The sequence below is a fragment of the Carassius carassius genome, chromosome 26 (assembly GCF_963082965.1).
Source record: "Carassius carassius chromosome 26, fCarCar2.1, whole genome shotgun sequence".
Lineage (NCBI taxonomy): Eukaryota > Metazoa > Chordata > Actinopteri > Cypriniformes > Cyprinidae > Carassius > Carassius carassius.
The window spans coordinates 29,678,957-29,701,262 of NC_081780.1; the positions used below are offsets into that span (position 1 = coordinate 29,678,957).

Consider the following 22,306-nt stretch of genomic DNA (forward strand, 5'->3'; position numbering starts at 1 on the left):
TTGTGAGGTGATGGAGGTTCTCTCCTTCCTACAGGAGCTGTTGGATAAGGGCAGAGCCCCCTCCATGCTCAAAGTTTACGTGGCGGCTATCGCAGCGTTTTCTGAGACAACGCTCGGTCAGTCAATAGGAAGGAATGATTTGGTCATCTGCTTCCTTAGAGGAGCTAGGAGGCTGAATCCTCCCAGACCTCTGTCAGTCCCTGTATGGGACCTCTTGACGGTTTTGGAGGCCATGAAAGGTTCCCCTTTCGAGCCCATCCGAACGATTAGCCTCAAACATCTGTCATTCAAGACAGTGTTCTTGTTGGCTTTCGCTTCAGTGAAGCGTGTGGGTGATCTGCACGCGCTCTCGGTGAGCCCGACGTGCTTGGAGTTTGGGCCTAATGACTCAAGGGTCATACTCAAAACTAGGCACGGTTATGTGCCGAAATCCCTCAACACGCCGTTTCGGGCTCAGGTTATTTCCCTGTCTGCCCTGTCGGTGTCAGGAGAGGATGGAGACTCGAGTCTTCTTTGCCCCATTAGGGCTTTTAAGAGCTTATGTGTCTCGCTCCGCTGTCTTTAGACAGACTGAGCAGCTGTTTGTCTCGTTCAGTGGACGTTCCAAGGGAATGGCTGTTTCGAGACAGAGCCTATCCAGATGGATAGTTGACGCCATAGCGTTAGCTTACGCTTCCAGGGGCCTTCAGTGCCCACTGGGCGTCAGAGCACACTCCACAAGAGGTGTCGCCTCGTCGTGGGCGTGGTCTAGTGGGATCTCCTTACAGGATATATGTATGGTGGCAGGATGGGCCTCGCCGTCTACATTTATCAGGTTCTATAACCTGGAGGTTCCCGCCCTGCAAGCAGGGCTGCTGTCGGTATAGTCGAATCAGGGCCCTGATTGGAACTCTGAGATCGCAAGCGCTATGCGCTGCCGACTGTTATATGGGCAGAATTGCGTAAGACCCGCATTACCACATTGGTCAGGCCTTGTCTTGACTGTGTGATGTCATATTGCCGCGTCTACGGACGCTGCTAGATATGGGACGGAGGGCCCCCCCCCTTCCTGTTCTGGACTCTCTGTGAGTCCCTCTGGTGACTGTGCACTGTAAATCCTGGGCGTTGCTTCCAGGTTTATTGGTGTGTGAACCCTGGGCGCACGGCGCTTTACATGGGGTTCCCGTAGCGTCTTAGCTAAGACGCAGTACGAGAGAACTCTCGTAAGAGAACGTACTCGGTTACTAACGTAACCTCGGTTCTCTCTAGAAGAGGGAAAGAGTACTGCGTTCTCTGCCGTGCGTACGATTCACTCTGGTTCGCTTCGGCAATGAAATAAATCAGGTGAGTCAGCCTTTTCGAGCTCCCTTTATAGGGCTAGGCCACACCCGTTTCGGCGGGAAGTGGCATGTTGGTCTGATGTTGCATCAGCCTGCGCTCGATAGGCTTGTGCAGTTGCCGCAGAGCAGCCAATGAGCGAGCGAGCCGTCTCCCCTATGGCTGTGTGCTGCTGCAAATGCGCTTTACAATAATTCAAAACTAAGGATAATTTTTTGCTTCAGTATTTCGTGAAAAGAGACTTTTCCCGTAGCGTCTTAGCTAAGACGCAGTACTCGTTCCCTCTTCTAGAGAGAACCGAGGTTACGTTAGTAACCGAGTACGTTTCACAGCATAGGGTGCGTGTTCGTGTCAACCCAGCAGCTGCTGCAAGGAGATGGAGTAGCACAGAGGCTCGAAGAGTGTATCACGTGCCCTTTCCCAACAGTCTGTGGCACATTGATGGCAACATGCGCCTCATAAGGTTAATTAAATTACAGGTAGTTGAGATTTCTGTCAATGCAGCATAAAAATAGTGTGACAGTAGACCTGCATTAGGCAATTCTTGCAGGTAAATGGATACTATAGCCAAATGTGTATGTTGTATTGCATGATACTACAGTATATAAAACCCCATATAGTCCTGCCTGAAAGTCCTTCATTAAGGCATTTTAGATCTAAGACTTTTTGTAAAGCTGCTTTAAAATAGTGTGTACTTTGAGAACTGCACTGTACTAAAACAATTTCCAATTTGTCAATATTAAATATAAATACATTATAAATTGTAATAAGTATAATTATGCTAGGTTGCCTGTAGTATATGTATTACTCCTATAGTACTTATGATTCCAGTTATATATACTTCCTCATATCTTGATTGAAACCTGCTTTTATTCACCAATTATTTCATGTTCTATTAGAAATTGGACCATCTGTACTTTACTATTTGTGAGCCCAGATGTAAAAGGTGACCTGTTTCCAATAAAATATTTAGTGTCTTTGAGTCCAAAAGGCATCCGCAAAAATTCAAAAAGCCCAAATAATGTTATCACCGCTGTTTTTGGGATGTCCTCCTTGAAGACTGGCACCTGATGGTAACCTCGAATAAGGGACTGTTCGTTATTTATTTAAGGGGCCACCGGAGGAGTTTTGAGATCTGTTGTCAAAAAAGACATGACCCTCCCTTCGCCAGCAATAAATTTTTCTATGACCCTCCAAAATGATTGTGAAAAAATGCATGACCCTCCCCGATAATTAATTGATTTCTGTACTGGTTTGCGCTTGGCAAAGATGTTCAGAAGCCACTGTTTTTTAACAATGACAAACGTCAAACCTCTGCGTACATTACACATCGCACCCCACTGTTATTGTGGCCATTTCAGTAGATTTACTCGTTGTGGAAACACAATATAAGCAACACTTTCTGCATACTCATCTAACGTTACATGAAATATAACAAAACATTACCATTCAACAAAGCACATGGGTATAACAAATTCAACACATTAACTGGTTGCTATGGACTCGTAACCAGGCTTCCTCAGTCAGTATATTTACCTTTAAAAGCTGCCGAAGTTGAACATCCAAAACTCCATTTCTCAGACGCGCGTCAATTTGGGAGCTTGCATGTACTCCTTCCTTCTCAAATGCCTTGAAAAGGCTGTCGTTTGCACAATTTCAAATCACCGGGACATTTGAAGAGTTTCGTATTGGCGCCAGAAATCACATTCGCTCTTTTTTTTTTACGAGCTTTTACGAGATTGTAGGTGGGTCATGTGACATGTGGAGTATATAGCATATTTGAAAATGTAATTCTAGCATTCGGTGTAATTCTATTCAAATTGAATAGTATCAATACTATTGTTAAAAAACAGATTATTTTTTATTATTGTTTTAAATTAAACCGACCCATTTTTTAATTCTCGCGACTCACCCGAGGGTCGCGCGCAATCTCATCACTCTAAACCCACAGCGCGAGGCTTTTATTTTACTCTTCTACCCTTTGTGAAAAAAGAAAATGAAGGATAAACGTGGTGTGCAACGGGGTAGGTGCCTGAAGTGTGAAGAATGCGAGGATTACGACCTGCCAGCACAGGGCAATGCCTGCAGCTACTGTGGATGCACACCAGTACAACACCTTCAAGTCCCAGAGACCGAGTTGGGTCAGAAATTTGAAAGTTGCCAGAAATTCGACCAGGTATTAATTGTCTACATTTGATATTGTTTATGTTGCTAGCGTTTCTGCTGTTGGTTTGTTGCTTTGTTGCTAGGCAACGTGAAACCTTTGAGCTAGTCAAATTCCAGCTTCATGTCAGTGATGATACTTCAGCAACAGGTGGCACAGTTTAGCTATAGGGTTGGATTCTCAAAGAAAGCAACTCCAAAATAGTGTTGCTTTCATATTGCCTAGTAGCAGACATATCTATATGCCTATAGACCAACACCAAATGTTCATTAAAAGGGGTCCTGCCAATGTATAATGTATACAGTGAAGTATATAGCGTTTCATTTCTATATTGTTCATACATTTCTTTCTTGAATGCTACTGTTAAATACATCTCCTGTAGCTGAAAAAATAAAATAAAGCAGTTTTTAGACTGTCTTGCTCAGTCACTTGCAAAATAGCTAAACCATCATGAAAATGAATTGTATAAAATCATGAATTGGGATTTTCCTGAAAACTATTGTGATGTGATATTTTTGCCATATCACCCAACCCTCTTCTTGTGCTACAACTGTTTGGCCTGTTCTACAAAACTTTCATCCTCTGTAAGCACCAGACCAGTGCGTACAGCCCTGCTGTAGACCTGTTCATAGAATATTGATTTTCAAAACTCTATAGTAGTGCATGTAAAGTTCCTACATGGAATGTTAATTTTCAAAAGAGCTGTGTGGCCTATGCTCTGTTGCTATATGGCATCTGGACTAGTTTTCCCATTGGCTTAGCATCCTGTTGAATATGGACATGAATACTTTTTCATTGAGACAATGTAACAATTCCAAAAATCATACTGTTTTCAACTAATTTGGTTTCCTGTTGCAATGTTTGGATTATATAGAATGTAGAATAAAAAGAAATGCTGTATTGCTGTTTCCCAAAAAGGAAATAAAAAAATACCATATTAATAGATCATTTAAATTTAAATTGTTCGGTCTATTCTTTTCACAGCTCACTGAAAAGAGGAAGCTATATTTGGGATGGGTTCCCCACCCCAAGGCAGCAAAGACCCGTTTTAACAACGAGATCCTGCCAGCTTTCTACGAAGCTTCATACCCTGTTCCTGACGACAAGCTTTTCAAAAAGGACTTCATCATTGAACGCAATCGAGCTTTTGAAATATTAGAAAAACTAGATAAACATGAGAGCAGACTCTCGTTCATCAGAGGAAATAATCCTGCTGCCGGGGGCCGCTTCCTTAAAACTGACTTCAACATTAAGTCTAGGCATGACTTAGACAAAATGGACAGAGTTATATCAGAAATAAAAGATGACAGACAGCACATTCAGTTTCATGACAATTCACTATTCAGACAGGATGGGATAAGACTCAAAGCAGGGCAAGAGAGCAAGCATGCGTACAATATCCAAGCCAAGGCCAGGATGACAAGCCTGATTTCCTGTGCGGAAAGTGAGCGGGCAAGGTTGGAGGCTGCATTGCAGAGACTCAAGACCTTCTTCAGCTCTGAGGACAGGGATCCATCTCGAGTGAAAAGAATGAAGAAGCAAGCCAAGAAGAAGGCAGAGAAGAAGAAGGCTCTGCGGAGGGAGAAACAGGAGAAGATATTGATTGAGGCCATTTTTCCGGAAGCGTCTGACTCTGGTGTTCAGCAGGTGTACGTAGGCGCTGTGGCTGCGCTGAACCACCAGCAAGGCACTCTCCTCTACAGTCTGATGAAAAAGTTAAACATCACTACAGAAGCCCATGCCATGATCCTGGCCAACCTCAGCAAGACAGGTAGACAAGGCTACCAGGTGGCTCATCTCAGTTACCATGCAACATGTATGGGAGAGTGTGAGTCTGAAGACTGCCCCTTCTTTGAAAGAGCTGCAGCTCTTTTCCGCAGCCTTGGGGGCCAGACTCACCGGAACATGTATGCTCCCTCTGCTACAGGCTTGCCACAGCTGGGTATGGCAGAACTGGACAGAGAGGTCTTTGAGAATGCAGAGGGCACCGCAGAATTAGCCCACCTACTTTCAGAGGGTTGCTTTGCAGAGGAAGTGGTACAGTTAATCAAAGCACTCTAAACTCAAGATTTTGTTTCAGCATTTGTGTTTTTGTTAATGTCTTTTCGTTCATTTAAATGATACACTGTTTACAGTACTGCACTTTATATTTAGAGTTGAAAAAAATGAGGAGAGGGAAACCAGAAGAGCCCAAAGTAGTGTGGCCAGCAAGACTAAGCCCAAAGCAATGTTCATTATTAAAGTTATCTTTTTGTGATAGTAAAAATGAAGATGGTCTAACAGACAAAATGTTCTTTTGTTTTATTCACCGGTCAACTTTTTGCTGATTAAAGCCAGATTTCATCCATCTGTATGCCTATTGTTGTGTGAGAGTCCTCATCACTTTTGTTGTGAGTCTTGTGACAGTATGAGAATTTTGTATGCCATAAATATGGTCCACTCATGTCTATACATCAGGCAATCAGAGATGGAAAGCCTAGCTTCAGTGGAAAAAAAAATAGCCTACAAACATTACTACAATACGCAGCAAGTGTTTAAATATATGAGATACAGCTCAAATAACTATTGGGAAACAGTAGTGCAGTAAAGCATATAGTTTTATTAAGAGGTAATGCATGTCTGGGAAAGATCTGTAGAAATACAGACAAATGCGTTCACAAACACAGCATAATGAACAATACAACAGTGCACAATGCACAAAATTCTAACATCTTTTTTAAATTCTGAGGGCATTATAAGAGGTCTCAAAAAACCTTAGAAGAAGATATAATCTGTGTTCACTACCTTCTGTCTCAGTCTACCAAATCTAGATACATTTGGCTCCTTTTCTACAACATCACTGTCAACATCAGCAGCATCACTGTCGCCAACCTCTAAAACTACTTCATCTTCACTCTCGTCACTAGACAAGTCTAACTCTGACTCAGTGTCTGAAGCAGGGTCATCAGTTGGAAGAGCTGCAAGATCACTGAGAACACTTGAGCAAACAGTTTTGCCTATGTGAGCTCCCACCATCTCTAGCTTGATGCTCTTTCTGCAAGTCTGTTGCATCCCATGTTTGGACAAATACTTGTCCAAGTCTGAAACACGCAGTTTAGATAACTGACCCTGTCTGTATAGTTCCTCCCAGTCATAGTCATCATATGTTTTCGCATTTGACTGCACTTTTCTGTCATCTATTTCAGCAGATCGCTTGGCTTTCATCAAGTCCATGCGTTTCATATGCTGCACATATTCACGTACACAACGCTCTTCGACCACATACTTCTGTGAGAATTCTGAGATGGAGACTGGATTGTCTAGCTGGACGTCCCTGCGTCCAACAGCCTTCTTAAGTTGAGCACGTGGTTGAAAGTCATCTGGCAGTCGGCCATCAACTGGGGTTCTGTTGTAAGGGCAGTACTTCAGAGCTGGCAGTTGTTGGTGGTCTGGATAAGGTCTAGGGATCCTTGTAATTGGTGGTCCAGAGAGGGGATTTGAAGAGCAGAAGTCACAGAGAGCCCCTGACCCTGATGATTGGGAAAAAGCAAATGTCAGTTTAACATTCTCTTTACAAAACTCATGTTCAACAGAGTGTTTTCCACCTTATTTATAAACAAATTCTTTTTTTCCCCCCAAGATTGTAAATAGTGTCTATAGGAAGAGATGGCAAACAAGAGACAGGGATGGGAAAATGCTGCAGCACTATTATTTTCATTATGACAATATAGACGTTCCGGAATAGGCCTTGTTTGTTTTCTAGTTGCAATGTTAGATACGCATTTTGCAGTAAATAAACAATGTCACTTCTGGTCCCCAATGGAATTCTAGAAAGAGAAAATAATGGACTTAACATTCAGACAAATGAAATTATGCAGCAAACTCACCTTTGCAACTTCCCTTGAGGAACTCCATGTACAGTTCACCAATCTCAAAATGTCTGTCAATGAAGCTTTCTATCTTCTGAAAGTAATTATGGCCTGGAACAGCTGATCTCTGGGTCTTGCAACTTGTCATGTAACGCTGTAGATACTCACGGTTGTAGAAGAACTGTAGTTCTGAAAAAGATGTACACACATATTGGTCCTTTACTTTTCACAGTCAATACATCTGGGGCAGGGGACTGTAGTCCCCCGTTCAATAATGAATAGCAGATTGTTGCAGAGTGCCCCAGACTTTTACTTTGGTAGTCATTGAGCTGAAAAGCCCAGGTTTTACATTTACGCATTTGGCAGACGCTTTTATCCAAAGCGACTTACATTGCATTTCAACACACATTTTAAGTTCTTATCAGTTCTTGCTTTCCCTGGGAATTGAACCCATGACCTTGGTGTTGCAAACGTGAACACTCCGTTTAAGCTTTTATTACTTTATTGCTCCATGGTGAGCACCAAACTCATCTGTGAATCGAGGCTAAAGCGCAGTGTACCTCAAAGGTTTATTTTCCTTCTGGAAAAAAAAGGGAAATTAATGAAGCTCATACCTGTTTTTTCCACAGTGAATGCTCTGGTAAATCCTGCTGGGGCAGGTGACTGGTCAATTCTGAGTCTGACTTCTTCTGCCACAGCCCAAGCATTGTTTTCCATCATCTTCTGTGCATGATCCTGAAGGGCTGATCTGGTCATTGTGGATATATCAGTTTCTGTCAAACCATGGGTCTCAGAAAATATCTGCCACTGGATTGTACCTCCATCACATATTGCTTCACCTGCAATTAACAAAGTTCACTCCCAAATGTACTTTTTTTTTTAAACACAATTTTAAATGCACCCCTTCACCAACTACCCTCTTCTGTCCACCACGCCTCTTTTCCTCCACAAACAATGAATTCCCCCTTGGTCTCAGGGAGCATGAACTGTTTGTAAAGGAAATTTGTATAGACAGTATAGACGGGCCCTTTTGCTTGAAAGGTCCATCAGGATGAAATGAGTTTTGTAGGATATGACTATAGCACATTTACCCAAGCAAGCATTCAGTCTTTCAGCTTCATTTTGCCCAGAATCCTCCCGAGCTCTGTGAATTCGACACAGTAGGTCCGTTGAATGAATCCGGAATTTTTTCTGCTGCTCTGAAACGTACCTGAAAGACATTTCCATTTTCAAACTGTCAATATTTGTATTGAGGACATTTTCACAGACATAGAAAATATGAAATAAATATGTATGTAGTCTGTTGACTGAAAAACGTACCTCAAATATGAAACACCAACTCCAGGTCCAGCATCTGTCAGCTCAATGATCTGGGGACAAACCATGGGCATTGGGGTGAGATCCAGATGTTTCAGCAAATCTTGGCAGGACTTCATTAATGGCTTGTAGCAGTCCCACGCATTCTTTTTTGAACTGGAAGCCAGTGTCGCTACAGCATTCTCAACTGCAGTCACTACACCAGATACCTGACTAATGACCTCACTCCCTAATGCAATGCAAGCAGCAGACAGACAGTCTTTGACTTGAAACCAGTCCTATGTGCCTTGTTCCAGTTGCTGTTTGAATGACTTCAATTGCAGGTTGGTGTATGAGTGGAAAGGGCAGTCTGGTCCCTCTGTAACACACTTTACATCAGCTTCCATTGCAGTGTCAAGGAAGTATTTTGTGGCATCTCTGGTCCGACAGAAGAGCTTTCTCACATCCTTCTGGACCGCTGTCCCAGGAATCTCAAAATCATCCGGGCACTCCCTCCTGAGACGCATATAATTGGAGGCCCAAGTTGTCCCATGGGTCCCGATGTAGGCCTTTGGGTGGACTACTGCCATACTGGAATCATCTGAAGATACCAAGGTAGTGGCCTCCAACTGAGAAGGTTCTTTCTTGAGCAGACGGAAAGCAGAGGGTGTGATGTACATGGAAGGCTCTGGGAAGTCGTGAACTGGTAGCCTTTTTGCAACCTGATCATCTGTGGGTTGGAGAACCGATTGTCTCCTTGACCCATGAAATCCCTCTGAAAATATTAGTTGTGACTCACCCACCCATTTACAGTGGTGCACATTAATAATACTGTTTCAACATAACAACAAACCTGAGGTTCCAGGGCGAAGGTAAGCCTTGTCGTCCATGCTGATGGCCACAGCAAACTTTCTCATCTCCCCAGCCTCAACTCCAAACAGATGCTCTTTGGCAAAAGAAACGTGTTTCCTCTGATGGTGAGTGCATTCATTTTCTCTTTCCTCTGTTTTTGGAGGTTTCTTTGAGCACCAGAGTCCTAAACCCTTCTAAAGAAAACATTAAAACAAAAATATACTATCATATTTATCTGTAAAGAATTAAACATCACATAGTTTAATGAAAAATAGTGGCATACACCAACAATTTAAATGAATACACATTCTTTCAGTTCTCGAACCACACATGCACTAACCAACAAACACACATACAGTCAGTCGCACATACACACTGACTCACATGTGCAGACAATAAAGCCCTAGAAATGTATATTGAGACCTACATGTCTCCTGCTCTGAAGGGATTTCAGACGTCTTGCTCTGGCTCTGCTATGTACTGTGGACACAGCACGAATCAACGGTAGACCTAGTCTCAGCCTTCTGTAGTTGGTCAGTTTCAGCAGATCCCGCGACTTCACTCTATGATGGGTGTAGAGTACGCTTTCATGCCGACGACCATGAACTGTTGTTTTGTCCTCTGAAAATAGCAGAGAATACAAAAATCCTGGTTGCTAAGTCTTCCAATAATAGTTTTCAATAGCCATAGTTCACTATAAAAACAGTATTATGATGAAGGTTTACATTTCTTAGGGAAAAAAAACAAATACGCATTTAATTTACTTACCTATACACTTAGCCAACCACTTCTCATCCTCCACGGCTTGTTTGAAACACTGCCTGGTGTACAGTGTCTCAGCTGCCTGTATATGGAAAAAATAGCACAAATGCTTAATACCACAACCGGTATTATATTGCATCAACTTTAAGCTGTAGTGAACGGCAACACATTACACTCAATAGGCATCATTATGAAATGGTGCTTATTATTCCACTTTAAATGTCCCTGAAGATGTAGGCTACTCACTTTGAGTTTTTTCACATTCTCTAATGTGTCCTGCAGAAAGCTCCTCTCATTCTCTAGATCACCAACCCTTTCTGGAGTCCATCTCATGGAAGCTATTTGTATCTGCATTTAAAGCATTAAAAGCATTAACCCTGGCCTCCAGGGTCTCTATGCAGTGATCAAGCCTCTGGGAGACAAAGACCTCTGCAGCTGATTTGCTGGCCTCCCACTTGTCCAGTTGTTCCTCGAGATCTTGCAAGAGTTGTCTCGCTCTTATGGTAGTCATGCCATGCATTTTTCCAGCACAGACTAACAGAGCAGTGGCAACTCTTCGATCATACTCATTGGTCATTGATTCAATGAGCCAGTGTATCTAGTGGAGAGAATAACAATATCAATATTGAGTATTGTATGAATGCAGTAAAACCGGTACACTGATTTAATAGCACACATGCAGTGTTACTCATTTCTGTCATGTTTGAATTTCTAGGAACAATTTCATTTTGTATTTGCTGAGCTGCTTTTATACTAAATGCAAATGCGGAGGAAAAACTGTGCAGGGGTGTCAACACAGACAGGGCATGAAAGGAGGGAAAACAATCTGTATCCGTTTTATGTATAGTAGGAACGTCAGTATACATACAATTATCTCACACACACACACACACACACACACATACACTTTATCATCTAATGAAAACTAATGTGATCCCACAAGAGTTTTATATACGTGGATACTTTTAAGGATTTGTTCAAAGAAATATCTGATTCTTCACCCTGTTGATCAGATCATATCTGAACACCGAGGCTGTATACGTCATCCATATACGTTCTGGATGTCATGAAATCGACAAATGAAAGTGAAAACATAAAATATTACAATTCCTTTGGGGCTCAGCCTGTCAGTTCCCTTCCAATCTCTCTCACTTTGACCTGGATGAGTACGACGTAAAAACAGAATCAGCCGCAGCTCTGGCTCAAAATAACACTAGGCCAGGCTGTGTGAAATAGGCCTAGCTGCTACTCTACTGTTGTGATACTCGCAACGTTACACCAGACACATCAAAAAACATTCGTAGTAGCAAAACCAAACTGTACGTACCGTTTCAGTATTGACGTCCTCGATGTCTTGGTCCTGTTTTTCGTCGTCGTCTTTGACAAGCTGCAGGAAAATGTTTTCCATTGATGCCGACCCGTCGTTCAATATAATCCACTGCTTGCCCGTTTGCCTATATATTAAAACAGGTATCCCATACTCGGGATTCAGTATGCAGTCCCGGAACCATTCTTTTTCGACTGTTTGTCTCTCAAAAAATGACGCAAACAGTTCGAATGCAAAATCCATGTGCAGTACACCACATGGCTTGTCTTCATAGGGTAACGTTACCAGCAACTCCTCCAACACTCTCTGGACTCCCCGCAATTGTGGACTGTCAGATTTATCTATAAAATAATCTATATTTTTTAAAGTTTCCTCACCAGAGAGCGTCTGGAGTGAAACCCTTAAGTTGTTGTGCTTCCAGCTTGCGGTCCGTACTTTCATCCTCAGAATGTTGTGATCCATTTTGGATCAAACCTGATTGTTGGGGTGGGGTCAGGTGTTGTGCATCAATGGGTGGATGGTGTGATTTTTGTTGGGTCAGACCCATCTACTAGCGATTGGGGGGGAGGGGGGGGGACTGAGGGGAGCTACATGAAGCTACATGGAAAATATGCACTGAAAAAGCAACTTTGAAATGTTGATTTTTTCATGAATACAAAAGTTGAGTGACCCTCCCCCTAGACTAAAAAAAAGTTTGATGACCCTCCCCTCAGCAAAGAAAAAAAAGACATGACCCTCCCCTATTTTCCTCCGGTGGCCCCTTCCCTAAATACCGAACGGTCCCTAAGGTCCGCTTTCAAGAAAATAGTTTTCATGGCAAGTCGGGCTGAAAAATCATGAATGTGCGGAACTGGGTATCGGTCGGGCATGGTGATGTCATTGAGTTGACAATCATCTCCACATGGGCGGTCACCACCATCTGCTTTGGGGACTTTGTGGAGGGGCGAGGCCCAAGGACTGTTAGAGCATTGCACTATACCCAGTTTTTCCATGTTAGCGAACTCGGCCTTGGCAACTGTCAGTTTCACTGGATCTAATCGAAGGCCCCAGGCATGAACCAGCAGTCCTAATGTACGACCCCATGGCTGGCCACTGCTGAGGAGAAAGTGGATTTAGTAAGATTGGGAAATTGACAGAGCAGTCGGGTGAACTCACAGTCATCTGTCAATGCACTGGACAGAGTGGTCGTGGGAAAGGTGCTCCTTGAACAAGGTAAAACATTGAAACCTTCCACAGTGACCAAATAGCAGTTTTTGACATCAACCAACAGCCCATTAGTGCACAGGAAATCTGCACCCAGGAGGGGCCTACTCACATTTGCTAACACAAACTCCCATATAAAACGAAGTCCATTGAAGCATAGTGGTACTAACCATTTCCCATAGGTGGGTATTTTGCCTTGATTGGCTGCCTCGAGTGGTGACCCAACCTTGCCCAAGCGTCTATCCACTGTTGACACAGGTAGGACGCTAACCTGCACTCCTGTATCACAGGGAAAATGTTGTCCTGATAATGAGTCTGTGATTAACAGGAAGCAGTGTTTTTAGCTACTATGCTACTGACAGTCGGCATATTGTGGCTCATATTAAAGGGTTAGTTCACCCAGATAGCAAATTTATGTAATTAATAACTCACCCTCATGTCGTTCAAAACCAGTGAGACCTCCGTTTATCTTCAGAACAGTTTAAGATATTTTAGATTTAGTCCGAGAGCTCTCAGTCCCTCCATTGAAGCTGTGTGTACGGTCTACTGTCCATGTCCAGAAAGGTAAGAAAAACATCATCAAAGTAGTCCATGTGACATCAAAAACGACAACTTTATTCAGCATTGTCTTCTCTTCCGTGTCTGTTGTGAGAGAGAGTTCAAAACAAAGCAGTTTGTGATATCCGGTTCGCAAACGAATCATTCAGTTCACCAAATCGAACTGAATCGTTTTAAACGGTTCGCATCTCTAATACGCATTAATCCACAAATGACTTAAGCTGTTAACTTGTTTAATGTGGCTGACACTCCCTCTGATTTCAAACAAACCAATATCCTGACTGAACTGCTGTGTAGAGAGAACTGAAGATTATCACAGAGCCGAGCCAGATAACGAACAAAACATTGACTCAGTACAAACATTCTTTGGTAATTGTTGTAAGAACAACTCTTTAAACAGAAAGCATGGCTTGTGCTCAACCACTAGTGCTAGCATGTGGTCCATTGACTCGGATGGCCGTGATAGTCAGGTGATAGTCATTATACACAACTTAATTTGGAAGTTATTATAAATTAGATCGCTGGCAAAACACAATTCATTTCAAAACATACACTTACCTTAAGCAAATCTTCCCTTGTGACTAATCTAGATGTGTGTTCTGCACAGCACGGCACATGGTTAGGCTGAATAACGCAGGAAGAGCTTTATTTACTTCTTGTTTTTTGGCTGTTGGCGTTGAACCAGCAGCATTATGCCATTTAGATAACTTTGTCAGATTATTGTGGAAGTGGAAGCAGGTTACTTGATCTTTTTACATTTTTGTAATTGTTTCTTTTAACATACAGCTTCAGCTATGAGGAATCCTGTACTGTCTCCAGCTGAAGCAGAGTAGAAAAATGTATTAAAGACTTCCTACGCTTGGCCCCAGGGAGGATTTAACTGTTTTTTTTTTTTTGTTTTTTTTTTGAATGCCTGTATATATGTTACGAATAGTGTAGTGTTGTTTGTATAAACTGTTATCTTGTTTTGTATGAATCAAATGGTTTTTTGGGGGAATTGTTTTTTTTGTTTTTGTTTTTTTTGTATAAGCTGTATTTTCAAGATGGCAGTGGTGACAGCAATGGTAATAAAAAAAGCAATAAGGGAAAATAAAATTAGTTACTATACTTTGAATTTTACATATATTCAAATAAAAAAAATATATATATTTAATTTTTTTTTTTACATATTTTTACTTGTATTATCAATATATATAAAGATCTAAACCTGTAATAACCAATCTCAGTCGGGATGGTGCGTGTCGTTTGAGTGTTTACACATGTAATCGAAACTAAACTGAGTTCGTCCTGTGATAAGATCATGTCGTCAACATGTCCCACTCTTCAGCACACGAGCGCTTTACACACGAGACTGTTTGGGAACACGAATGTTTATGGCTTATCTATGTGTTTATTCACTGGCATTAATAATTTTTCACCCAATAATACATATTATTGAAGTACGCACACACACACACACACTTCTGTCCCACCCACTTCTTCAAAGTTATCTAGGCTACGCCACTGAGAAAGACCCATCTCTGAACACTGTGAAGCAAAGCTGACTTCTGTCTTATTTATCGGTGAGTCCAGAATGTTCTTCTCATGATATGATGCTGTCATATTAGTAACTGTATGTGTGTGGTGTGTTTGCTATTTAAGTCGAGTTTATTGTGAGGTTTAACTAATGCATGGCTAACGTTTATCATGAAAGTATTTATGAATCTATGATTAACATCGAAGTCATTATAGTAGACAGTAAATGAAGTTATAGAGAGAGATTTCGCTCTTCATCTTCTTTTACTCGTTAGATTGGGCGGGTGTTTGTAAATCTAATGTGTCTTTCTGCTATTTTTAACTGTACAGAAACAGCTCGTTTTGCTTCTTAATATTGCAAACTGCTGTTTCTTATCATATTAATAACACGTGTTGTCTCAATGACACTTGTTGGCAGCACAAACAGTTCTCTCTACAGCGGACAGAAGTCTTGCTCAATCTTTTGTTTTTCTCAAACAATGTTCCTCACAGGAAAGTTGTGTCATGACACGCAAAAATGAGTTGGGAAAGACATTTGATGGAGAAATAACGAAATGCTCGGGAGTTGTTGTCGATATAGAGTTAGAGACGGTGAATGTGGTTAACAGTTGAGTCGCATCACAAACACAATGACACGTGAAATAAATCACCATCGTGTTTTAAATCAGAGAGACTTGATTAAGTGCTGGAAATAACAGATGATGGAAGAAAACTATTACAGTCACACACAGATGTAGTGGAGTGAAAACTACTGCATCCAGATGTTTTAGATAACTGTAAAATTATTCACATTTTCACGTTTTTCTTTCCCTAAATATTCAGCTGCAGATCTCAGTTTAAAAGATTCAGTTTGTTTTCAATTTAATTCAATTCCATTTTATTCTATTCTATCAGTTTAAATGCTTCAGTTTTTTATATAATACATTATAAACCTAATAAATAATCGACCTCAAAAAGGGAATTCAAGAGCAATATCTTAATTTTTATATTATATATACAGGTGCTGATCATATAATTAGAATATGATCAAAAAGTGGACTTATACAAGTTTCACTTTTTGAATGGAATTAGTGAAATATTATATTTATTCATTACACACAGACTGATATATTTCAAATGTTTATTTTTTTTATTTTGATGACTATAACTGACAACTAAGGAAAATCCCAAATTCAGTATCTCAGAAAATTAGAATATTGTGAAAAGGTTCAATATTGAAGACACCTGGTGCCACACTCTAATCAGCTAATTAACTCAAAACACCTGCAAAGGCCTTTAAATGGTCTCTCAGTCTAGTTCTGTAGGCTACACAATCATGGGGAAGACTGCTGACTTGACAGTTGTCCAAAAGACGACCATTGACACCTTGCACAAGGAGGGCAAGACACAAAAGGTCATTGCAAAAGAGGCTGGCTGTTCACAGAGCTCTGTGTCCAAGCACATTAATAGAGAGGCGAAAGGAAGGAAAAGATGTGGTAGAAAAAAAAGTGTACAAGCAGCAAGGTTATTATAGTTTTGCATTTTTTATTGGTTTTTATTTTTATTTCATTTTTACTTTTTGTTTTCAAATTCAGTTTAGTTTTAATTAGTTTTTAAAGTGGGTTTGCTAGTTTAGTTTAGATTTTATTTCTTGAAAATGCTTAGTTTTAGTTTAGTTTTTATTAGTTTTAGTGTTAGTTTTAGTCTTTTTTTGTAATTTGGGTTATTTGTCAGGGGCAAGATTCAAAAAGGTCAGAAAAAGTATTGTGTAATAATAACTCAACAAAAACATCATAACATTTTTGAAAATATGAATTCAAAAATAAAACCAGTACATAAAATGTACATATGGGCACAAATATGTAAACAGTCTCAACACTCCTCAGTAAGTTCAAAATACGTAAGTGACACGTACCAGTAAAAAAAAACTAAAGAGCCAACAGACTAAAGACATACATGAACCGCATGTATTCAACCCATTTTTGAGCCACAACAAGACTGTTCTGTCAGATTGTCAGGGAGCTCAATCTGAGAAAAGAACATGACAAATAACAAATAAAAAGAAAACTTTAAATACAGCTTTTCAGTATTTTTAGTGTGTGTGTGTGTTTATGTGCTCTTGTTTTTGTGGCATATCAGGACACAACTCTGTATAATGACATGGGTATGACACAGGTATTACAAGGAGAGGGTGACTTATGAGGACATAACCCATGTCCCCATTTTTCAAAATGCTTATAAATCATACAGAATGAGTTTTTTTGAGAAAGTTTCCTGTGAGGGTTAGGTGTAGGGTTGGTGTAGGGCCATAGAATATACAGTTTGTACAGTATAAAAACCATTACACCTATTGGATGAACACACTTTTCTCATAAACAAACGCGTGTGTGTGTGTGAGAAAGAGAGATGGCTTTACTTAAGTCAAGCAATAATTTTCTATTCAGAATTCACAGCCTATACAAATTCCACAGCTGTACAATTTTCATACAAAATTTACCCTATTCCAGAAAGCAGGTTATGTGACATACCCGGGAATGTTTAAGAGTAAGTAAGCGGATAACCTCAACTTTCGGTTCCAAAAACGAAGCTCCGGAGCAGCGAGCCTTCAGTGGGCGTGACAGATAGCGCACAACATTATATAATATTACAATATGTAATATAGCCTAATATATATATATATATATATATATATATATATATATATATATATATATTAGTGGTGGGTAGGGCTGCAACTAACGATTATTTTGATAATCGATTAATCTGTCGATTATTTTTACGATTAATCGATTAATCGGTTTATGTACTTATATTTTAGTTTTTTCCATTTTTTCCCCCCAAGTAAATTATTAATAAATGGTCTTTATCCTTCAGCATAGATTTTTAAGAGATTTTAACCATTTTGCACTGTCATATCCTAATCAAAAATATACCTGGAGTTGTTTTATTGTGTTAGTAATCCTTTGTCGAACTCTTCTGCAATCAGAACACTGACCCATACTCTAGCAAATTTCACAAGGAGATTTAAAATAATGTTTTCACCATGGCAGTCCTTAGAGCTCCTAAAGTAGTTTAACATCCCGAACGAAGCTTATTAAGGAATCTTTCAGAACATATTTTCACGAAGAATAAGGATAAAACAGAATAAAATTGCAGTGCATTGTATTTTATTATTTACTGGGAAACACCTTTATAGCTTTTGCTGTGAAATTGTAAACAATCCTTCGAATAAAGTGCCAGTGGCATGAAACCTGAATGGAAATCACAATTTAAAGTAAAATCCATCAGAAGGTTGTCCAGAAAAAAAAATTGGACAGTCACACACAAAAAACCTGCTGTGTGAAAAAGAGCAGTGAATACTTAGAAAAAGTGCATTTCAAATATCTTTAAACATTTACCTCTCTCATTCAGTCATAATTAGGCTGCACGACTGAATTTTGAACTGGTAAACTACAAACTGATCACAGAACATGTTTGTAAAGCTTTAAATGTTAACTGTTAAAAAGCAATGTTATCAGCTTTTACGACTAAACATTTGCAAACAACATTGTACTGGAGAATCTGCACAAATAAAAGTCTTAGGGGCCGGCACATATCGTGCCTAAAAACGCGTGGAAAACGCTAGGCGCGCCGCTTTCTCCTCCTTTCCAAAGCGCTCGTGCAGAAGCGCCCCTGAGGCGTCTGCCTTTGATAAGCAACCATGACGTGCTCTCTCCTTGAAGACGCGGAAATTTCAGCAAAGGATAAATGGATTTGCAGCTCAAAAAATCGCTTGCAGTAGCTCTGCTACTAAATTTATTTCAAAATGGAAATCCATATACAACTATGATCAGCTGTTCCTTTCATCTTGACCGAGCTTTTAACGTTGTTACGGGAAAGGATGAAGCTGATTGGTTAGTTCTTGTCACATGACCCACGGTGCGCTTGCCGCATTCTGAAAAGTTGAGATGTTTTTAACTCGACGCGGTGCGGTGTTGGAAATAAAGAACTTGAGCGCGCAAAAGACGCGATATGTGAACGTCCCCTTAAACAGTTCAGTAGTGCAGAGTTTACAGGTTACTCTTCTTTTTTGAAGGCTCAAAGTAAAGTACTCCCAGTCTCCCACATCCCGCTAAATGCTGCAGAGACGCTGTTCGGGAAGCACGTGACATAAAACGAGGCCAGCTATTGGCTATTCGCTACTTCTCCTGCTGTACTGGCTGAGTAAAACCTCCGGTGGCTCATTACTGCCACACTTTGGTCACCGCAGATTTGAAATATGCACGAAATGAGCCGCTTATGGCAAATAAAAGTTATTTAGCAACGAATCGATGACTAAATTAGTTGACAACTATTTTAATAATCGATTTTTATCGATTAAATCGATTCGTTGTTTCAGCTCTAGTGGTGGGCCGTTATCAGCGTTACCGTGCTGCGTTAATGGGAGACTCTTATCGGGCGATAAAAAAAAAATATTGCCGTTAATCTATTCACAAAGTTGGGTTGAGAGCTGGGTCTATATTAGGCGAGCTATGATGACTTTCACCTTGATATTTTAACGTGGATGTATACCTAACTGAATTACACTGTAGGGGGCAAACAATTTAACTAAAAAATGCTGGTTCACTGTCAAGGCAGGTTACCTGTCCGGGATATGAGTGACGCTCACCGCCCGTGCTCTGGAATCTGGTGCCCACGAACACATGCATTCACACACACACACACACACACACAGTCACAACCACTACAAGCCAATGATTCAATAAATATTGTGAAGTGCAGTTTACCACTATAATACGTAGTGCAGTGCGCGAGGATGGAACCAGGAACCTCTCTTGTGAGCAGTTACTCTAGTACTCTAAAAAAGAAGAAAAGGACAAGAAGGTTATCACTAGCAGAGTGGATAGAGAGTGTAAAACTTATACACTATTTAGGACAGCCAATACCACATCAGTTAGACAGAGCCTTAGACGGAGGCTACGACAAAATACCCACAATAAAGAAAAGAAATGTATAAAACTTAATTTAGGCAAGGCAAAGCAGCAGGAGCAATCTGACTGCAGACACAAAATCATTAAAATTAGTGCTTGATATACACATGCACAAATAGTCACATAGCAATCGCAAACATTTCATAAAAACATTATTTTCTTTTACCTCAATGTCGACATATGAACTGACACAGTGGAAAAACAGCCCTTTGCGCCAGTCTTCACAATCCTACATAATTGTTACACACAGCATATTCATTAAATACATTTATATTAAGAGTTGACAAAACACAGCCATGCATTACGTCAGGGCAACACAATCGGACTCATTTTACATGTGTTCAAAGCTTTTAGTCGTAATACACTGGATCAACTCGTGATTAACAGTAAAATGCACAAATAATACCTTCAGTAATACACAGCGCGATTACCCGGAAGCGTCTGGCAATCAGTCAAACACCTATTTTCCAATAGCCCAGTATTAGATACAATATAAATGCTTAGCTTGCTACGTCATATAAACATTTACCATACCTTCGTTGCACAGGGAAACCACATACCCAAGCAGTAAAAAGAGTGAGAATGTATCTGGACACTTTCAAATCCAACAGTGCAGACTGTTTTATAGAAACTGACCTAGACGCCAATGAGCTGTTTAGCCTCTCACTGCTAGCTGGGTGACGTCAGGGGGCTACCGTAGCTGCAGAGGGACAAACTTCAACCAGACAGCAAATACTCTGCCGGTTACACATTCACACATTGACTTTTAACAATGTATTTCAAAAGTGTAGTTAGTAGCTGCCAACCCTCCCGTTTTTTTCCGGGGTTCTCACGTATTTGAGCTCTTTTCCCGCTGTCTTCCCGTTTTAGTATTTTCCTGTAAAATATCCCGTTAGCCCCTCCATCAGACCTGTCAAAGTCTCTGTGCTGTTGTCCTGTTGCTACTCCTTGCCTTTCCAGCGAACAGATGTTTTCAAAGCATCGTTTTGCTTACTTGAAAGCAACCTTAGCGTGATGTTGGGCTTTTTGAGACAGCATGGTTGTTGTGAGAGCACAATTTCACGCCAATCTGTAAGCAAAGTCATGTCAGACCTAGCTTCACAAATCGCTTAACGTTAGTTAATGCAGCAGTTTTTGTAGTACGGATTTCTGCTGTCAGCAGAGGGATAGCAACAGAAAGATGAATGTTGAAATTTCCCGTATTTTGGATGATTAACCCGGGAAATTTCCCTTATTTTCAATGTTCAATGTTGACTTAAGCTATATAAATGAATATTCAGATGTTATGGTCTCCGTGGTCGCACCTCCAAGCAGGAAAGCGGTGTAAAGTTAATCCATTCTCATTTTATTTTCCCCATGGCGATTATATGTTGCGCTGTTACACCCCACAATACAGCAATGGTTTACCATGGTTGAAATAGATTTTTAATTTATCAAATTAAGACACACGGCTGAGAGGGAGTACGTCTAAACACTGCGCAGAAGTCCGAGTAGCTGTAAAGGAGGCCATCAACATGGTGGCCACGACAAGTAATGACGTCACGACGCCCAAGCCCTAGAAATTACCACATCAAACATGACGTGCTAACATGGATGCAGCTGAAGCCGCCGGGTTTGCTTCAGGGATTTTTTTTAAGAAGCTTCCCAATTATTCTAATATGATTATTTCTGTTATTGGCATTTTTAAGAGTTATCTGTATAAATTATAAAACAATATGACAAGGTAATGTTTAACTTATATATATATATATATATAGCAAAAGATGCGGAAGAAATTATCCTACTCAGAATAGCAATTTAAGTACAAAAAGCGAACAAATCTCTTTAAATATATCATCTGATCGATATTTTGAGGTATGGTAACCGTAGTATAAGCGGAATAATTGACTCCGCTTCCCATTGTGACCGCATCACCACCTCGGGTGTGCATTATTTTTCTAATAATTCATTGGCCTGTCGTCAATTATTCCTTACTTGAATCACAGCTTAAATAGAGTTTTGACATCGACAACCCAAGTGCATTTTACCTCAAACTTGCGTCTAGTTAACTTTCACAGTAGCAATCACAATCGGGTCGACATTAACACTGACAAAACTATATTTAGAATTAAAAATATTTTATACCACTTTTTAATGTGTGATTGTGTAAAGGTGTTCAAGAAATAACAACCTTTCGTGAACTTGCTTTCGATGTCAAACACTTGTTCTCATGGAGACACGGAGGGGAGGGGCTGTGTGTGTGTGTGTGTGCACGAGTGAGAGACGCAGGGAAAGGAAATGCAGCTGAACGTTATTTGCTCTATGAAAGACATTGACAAAGATGTAAACTAAGAACATTTATTCTGTAATTTTATTTTAGTTAGTTTTGCCAAACACACATTACAGTTTTAGTTAGTTATCGTTTTTTTGTAATGCCTCGTTTTTATTTATGTATCCCTGTTCTTAAATTGCCAGCAAACTCGCCTGACCTAAACCCCATAGAAAATATTGTGAAGAGGAAGATGCGATACGCCAG

General features: G+C 40.4%; 1 protein-coding gene across 3 annotated transcripts in view; it reads left to right on the plus strand.

Moving 5' to 3' along the window:
• The first annotated feature begins 14,777 nt into the window (after nt 1-14,777).
• LOC132106138 (membrane-spanning 4-domains subfamily A member 4A-like) overlaps nt 14,778-22,306 on the plus strand; it is a 144,090-nt gene continuing 136,561 nt past the window's right edge. For all 3 annotated transcript variants that reach the window (XR_009424029.1, XR_009424030.1, XM_059511789.1), the window contains exon 1: nt 14,778-14,889. The gene's annotated coding sequence lies outside the window, so the exon portion shown is untranslated. The remainder of the gene's footprint in view (nt 14,890-22,306) is intronic.